Source organism: Nanorana parkeri, unplaced genomic scaffold (genome assembly GCF_000935625.1).
Source record: "Nanorana parkeri isolate BGI_ZX_2015 unplaced genomic scaffold, ASM93562v1 scaffold512, whole genome shotgun sequence".
Lineage (NCBI taxonomy): Eukaryota > Metazoa > Chordata > Amphibia > Anura > Dicroglossidae > Nanorana > Nanorana parkeri.
The window spans coordinates 335058-341784 of NW_017306780.1; positions in this window are offsets into that span (position 1 = coordinate 335058).

Below are 6727 nucleotides of genomic sequence, written 5' to 3' on the forward strand. Positions count from 1 at the left end.
ATATATAGTTGCCATTATAATGTCATGTCAATATTGGGGCTTGCATGTGCCAAGGCTTTCTAAACACATGCCAGAAAAGACACAGAGGAGGCCAGCACTGCTTAATTATGGTGTCTCTTAATCCGAAAAGAAGTGTGCCAGGTCTAGTATGTTAGCCTCATGGTAATGCATAGTAAACTAAATAAACATTATAAGGACCTTTCACTGTGCAGAGCCGATCTCTGCTCTGTACAGGCACTGCTTCTTGACCAAGCTGATTAATGAAACAGGCAATTAAGATAATTGTCTTATATGAATATATAAATACATTAGTTTTATATAATGTTCTTACTGCCAGGGATATCCTAGAAATTACACATAACCTAATTGTTATACCTGCAGCACAGGGTGATAAAAGGCAAGGATAATAAATCAAGGCGTTAAATATACTTATGGTGTTCTGAGAACATTTTTGAGTGTCAGTGTTAATGTTATTAATGGAAAATTAATCTTTGCTAAAAATCAATTTCAATGTATGGTCACCTGTCACGGTTTAATGGTTCTTCCTGGCTTAGATAATGGAAAGTTTCTTTATAATAGTCCGTGATAATTAAACTTGAAGTCATACATTCCTACTCTAAAAGAGAGACAGACGTTCTAAATAGTTAATGTTTTATACCGTTCTTTCACATTTTATTCAATGGATGAATCTAGCTGAACGAAAATGTATGGTTGGTAAAATGACTAATGTAAATACCGTATTTAAATAATGAACCAAAAAAAAAAGCAATTTGCACTGTAAAATTACATTTTCTTAATTTTATTGAATTTCCATACAAAATCCAACATATACAGTTAAAAGTACAACTAAAGCCTCTTTTATGAAAGTCTAAATAGGTACCAAATACAGTTATACACAAGCCTCATAAAAAAAAAAAACCTGAACACTTTCTTTACCTCGTTTGACAGAGCAAAATCTTCCTTTATTTGTATCACACACGCTCCCCCTTCCAGACACTGCAGCTCTCAGTGGGAGGGTTTCAGTAACAGAAGCAGTGCTGTCAATCCAGACAGCATTGGGCAGGACTAGGTGTGGTTAGTTGCTTATTGACAAGCCAAAGGCCACACTCCCTGCATAATTTTTTCATCCCAATGTAGTGTAAGCAGGAACAGCTACAGGAGAATGGCAACTCTGCTCTGAGTTCAGGAACAGTGCAGCATTGTTAACACATTATCACAGAAAACTGCTAGAGGTGGCAGAATTTACAGGTATTTGTGGGACTTTGCAGGGGACAAGCAGTAAACTGTGGGTGCAGAAACATTTTTAAATAAGTGCTGCAGCACATATTTTTTAATGAGAGACCATAGTTCTGCTTTAAATAGCTCTCAGGCAGTATAAATGTTTCTACGCACAACTGCAAGGTAAATTTGGAAACAAGACAAAACAATTGAGTTGTATTGCTCCATTCTATTGCACCATTTTAATAGTTGACCGCAGACAGGAAGTCATGTTTAGATATATCAGAAAGATAGGTGCCCGTGTCACAACTAATCAGAGAGTAGTTTACTTTTTTGTGCAGGTTAAAAAAATGCCAAGGGCAGCCGAGTGACCAACCGACCCCAAGTGAAGTGAGCCGAACACTGTTCGGCTATTCACTTCAGCCTGGTATGGCTGATTTCAGCCGTACATCGGCTGAAATCAGCCGTACATCGGCTTGCTTCACATGGCTTCGGGTCGGCCGAACATGCTCTGCATGTTTGGCCGACCCGAAGTGCAGAAGGAGTTCGACTCAGCCGATCCAACATCTGGATCGGCTGAGCCGAACCTCCGGCAGGCTACTCACTGCTGTTCGAGCTATTCTTAAAGATGCCGAACAGCAGTGAGTGAATAGCCAAATGCCGCTGAGCGGCATTCGGCTCGGCTGTTCTGCTTGGTCCCTCAGAGGGACCGAGCAGAACAGAAAAATAGTTTTAAAAGTTTTAAAAAAGTAAATAGAAACCGATTGTGCGGAGCTAGCAGTGACAGCTTGCTCCGCCCCAATAGTGTCCTATTGTCCGGCGGCTCTGCTGCCTTCAAAAAAAAAAGAGGAAAAAAAACTCTCCCGGGCGCTCTGGCAGCCTCCCGCTCTCGGCCGCCCAGGAGAGAAACACTGATGTTTCTTTTTTTTTTTAGAAGCTAGCTGAAGGATCCGCCGAAGCTACGGCTAGATCCTTCGGCTAACAGGAGCCGGAGCTGTTTGCAGCTGTCTAGTGTCAATTGGATGTATCTGAACATCCAGCTGTTTCTTGGGGCTAAGGACAGATGACCAGCCTTGGACACAATGGGGTCCATTCACTAAGCTGCCAAGGGCAGCCGAGTGAATGACCGATCTGAAGTGAAGTGAGCCGAACACTGTTCGGCTATTCACTTCAGGCTAGTACGGCTGATTTCAGCAGCCGAAGGATCGGCCGGCAGCTTCGTGAATAGACCCCAATGTGTCGGCATCCAGGGCTGTTCATCTGTCCCTAGCCACAGGTAACCGCTTATAAGACGTATAAATGAGCCTAACTCTGCATGTCCCAGCAGTCCAGCTGCCTCTACATTGTGCTGCTGACAGTGAGTTACACATTCTCATCAGGGCTATATTTCCCATAATGGCCATGTGCGTCACCCAGTGCCTGCAGGCATGATTGGAGGGGTAATACCAAATCTCAAAATGTACAAATGTAAATACTCTTCTGACTGCTTCTGAACATTTCTGGCTACATTCAGCAAGTGGACAATAGAAGGAAGGGGTGCAGGGGATGTTGAATGAAAAAAAAGTTGCTTTTCATATAAATCAGACAGCATGCCATGTACAATGGTGCATTCTATCAGTAGTTGTTACTAAAATAGTTACATGACGTAATGGGTGAAGGTTGTACAAAAGGGTGTAATAATTGAAGCGTGCCTAGGGCAGCACAAAGTCTAAATATGGTCCTGATTGTTATGATAAATAAGGTTCCAAGTTGCAGCAGTGCCCACCAGGGCCATCCGGCTGCATTTACAATGTCGCTGTCCCAGGATTGCCTGGAGTTCTACAGATTGCATAGTGTGCTGCATAGTCACAGCTCTTCCACTTCATACACCTACAACCTAGTTCATAACTGGGGGGTTTTTCTCATGTTAGCATGGTTCTGATTCTGTCTCTATTAACTTTCTCTGGTTGTGGTTGTGTCAATGTGGTTCTAAGTCTATCTCACTGTTTCTGATTCTAGTCCGGGCCCTCTCTTTAGTAATGTGGTTTTATGTTTGGTCCCGTCAATCTGATATCAATTTAAACTCTATATATAAGATCCTGATCTTGCAAAAATTGCACTGCACAAAAAATGTTCCCCTCTGAAGTGACTTGGTCAGGAGAGAAGTATGTGGGCTGCCATTGCTGGCCTCTGGGAGAAAATGTGAGTTGCTTGGCTGTGTCTGACTCATCCAAGCGATTGCATGCTTCTGACCAACTCTGGGCACAGACGCGTTGAGTCCAGGGACGTTGTTTCTGGCCACATACAAATTGGCCACAGCTAATTGCCCAGTTTGCAAGCATCCATAGCACAGAATTTAGTCATGTCCAGCGTTTAGTCGCCTATGAACACAGCAAACTATCCTAGTGTAGATAGTTTTTATTGTTTAAGAATAGAAATACAGAGTCAAGTCATACTCACAAAGGTGTAAAAAATTAAAAGCATGTCAAGCAAGCCTGGACAACATCTAAAAACGGCTGCACAGAAGTCTGTGTAACAGCACAGGACTCCTTCGATGACGCGTTTCCGGGGTCAAGCCTCCTTCGTCACACCTTTGTGAGTATGACTTGACTCTGTATTTCTATTCTTAAACATTAAAAACTATCTACACTAGGGTGGGCGCCCTTCTCTTTTGTTTTCTCCCACAGTGTTGCAGCTTCCCAGGCTGAAGTGGGGCAGCACCCCTAGTAATCCTCGCTCGCATATAAATATCAATTGTTGGTCAACTTTTGGCGCTTCTGATTTGTTTTTACTGACAGCAAACTATCCACCTACGATGTCCCGCTTAACTGAAACCTTAGATAGTTGTCACAGGAACGAATGTCCCTCACTTTTAGTCACCTGCTGACAATGGTTACCTGGATAAATAGAGGGAGTGAATATCCTTAGCGGGGACAAAGACAAAAAAAGGTTCCGGCCCTTTCCCACTCCATCCAAAATTGAAAAAAAAAAAGAGTTTGACTCTTGATACAGTTTAATGTGCCCGGAATGAAACAGCTTGCTACTAGTGATTTACTGTATAAACTGTAAAAGGCTCCAGGCATCCATAGATGTCTTTTATTTCCATCACGCCACATAGTACAGTAATGTGTTTGAAAAGCCTTCAGCACTGTACTGAGGAAAGTGAGAAAGGAGAAATGTGTAACTGAGGAAGTTTTCATATGCGAGAGATTTCCTTCACCGTTGTTTGATGAACAGGGTGCAGGAGCACAGGATGTGGGTGCGGTTAGGTCTGGGTGACATAAATTGCACTGTCACCAGCTAAATTTCCTTGCAATGCAAACATGAAGCTAACAGTTCTGTAAACTTCCATGCTATAACTCCTATAGGGCTCATTTCAATAACCACAAAAGTCTGTGCTGTATAACAGTTGGCTCTTTTGGGGAAGGAAAGGGTCATTCACAGAACATCAGGCTGTGTTATCACTGCACTGCCAGAGCATTTAGATTGTAAGCTCTCATGAGCAGGGCCCTCCTAACTCTCTTGTATATTGTAAAGTGCTGCACAAACGGTTGGCTCTATAATAAATTCTGTATAATAATAATATTCATTGTGTACACTCCCAAGTCTTGACCTTACATAGAAAAGAGCTGTTCAGTTTTTATTTATTCTGGCCTGATAATTTATAAAACACCAGAAGGAAAAACGATAATAGAAACATGTGCGGAGGTAATAGACTAATATAGTACTAATAATAGTTGCATACCTCCCAACTGTCCCTCATTTAGACCCAAATCCCTCTGTCCCTCTTTCCTCCTCAGTTGACCATCTTTTTAAGTCTAATGTACAGATACAGCATCTAGGAAAGGGTTCTATTTAATTACCAAAAGTGTTATTCTGCACAAAAACCTTCATCTTTTCTCCTTATTGTTTCTCATTTTGGAAAAGTAATTGTAAAAAAAAAAACAATTCTGGATTTAACCAATCATTTTTAGCATATAAATTCTTAATGGTTCACATAACTGGTGACATGGCAGGGGTGTGTCCTTTGCCTAAATACATTGTGCTGGAAGGTGTCCCTCTTTCTCATCTCAGAAATTTGGGAGGTATGGTAGTTGTAAATCAAGTAGTCTAGCCCAGGGCTCAAAATTTCAAGTCCTGGGCTACTAGCCAGGCCTTAAGAGTTACTCGCATATGCCAATGTTCAGTTCATAAAGTGACATTAAAGTAAAAAAAATGTTTCCATCCCCCTAATGTTAATGTTAGCACTTACCTTAAATGAGGTTTCTTAATCCGATCTTCCTCTTCTTTCCTGATGTTTTCATCTGTCCCTCCAGCGGTGCGGCGGCGGCTCTCCGATCCAGAGCTGACTCCTCTCTGCTTGCAGGCATTTCCGGTCCAGCGGTGTCTGCATGCGGGTGCACGCGTCCATAGGCTTACCTTGCGTCTCTGCTCGTCTCCCGTCCGAAATGCATGCAAATGCTTGGAACGCACTGAAAGCCCATTTTAAACTTGAAAAATGTGCGTTTTTTTAACCAAAAAGAGCCCAGAACGCATCAAAAACGCGTCTAAAAGACTGGCGCGTGTGTGCAGAAACCTGACCGGATCTGCTCTGCATTTGGTGTGAACAAGGCCTTAAGCATCAGACCAGGACAATCAATTGAAAGGGTCAGTAAAACTATATACCCACTGCACAAAATCACAAGAACATTGATTGAACTAGCTCAGGGCATTATATACACACATGATGCTGCGGATCACCCTTTCTTCAAGCTTAGCCCCTTGTGTCATAAGATTATTTCAGTGGAAAAAACTGCTAAAATGCTCGATTGGAGGCAGCATGCATCTGCTTTATATGCAGAACTCTGGCCACTGGTGGATAGAGTAGAGGAAACACAATAAAGATAAAGAGATCACAATATTGACATATTTAGTATTGGTGCTTAGGATGCTGAAAATCAATATTAGAAATACCTGTGCAAAATAGTCAAAACTTTGATGATGTAAAAAATACTGACCAGTGGCATTAACTTTTTTTCTCTGCAACAGATTTTTCAGACACAGAAAATGGGGAAACCATATTACAGTCCAAATATTAAAGCACAACACTAGACATAACGGTTTTGTTTGTTTAAGGTACAGGAGGTGGAGAAGAGTTATAACCACTAAACTAAAGGAAGTTCATAGCGTGCAATACAGGAAATGCGGCCTCTATGTAGTAACTTTTGTTGGCAGCTGCCTTACTGATTCGGATATTCCTCCTGTTATCAAGATCAAAACAAATGTACAAAAAATATATCAGCTAGAGCTTGCTCACTCTCTTGAACTAAGTTATCACTCAAAAGTAGTTACACGAATTGTTGAACCTGATACTGTAACTGCTTTTATATGATAACTTAATTTAGGAAAGTGAGCAATCGTTGACTAATATGTTATTTTTACATTTGGGTTATGACCACTGTCAGCTGTTTACTGATGTCATTTACCCGTTTGGGAGATTTCTCCTTGAAGGAAAAGTATTGGAAGAATAAAATGTACTCTTCAAGCGTCG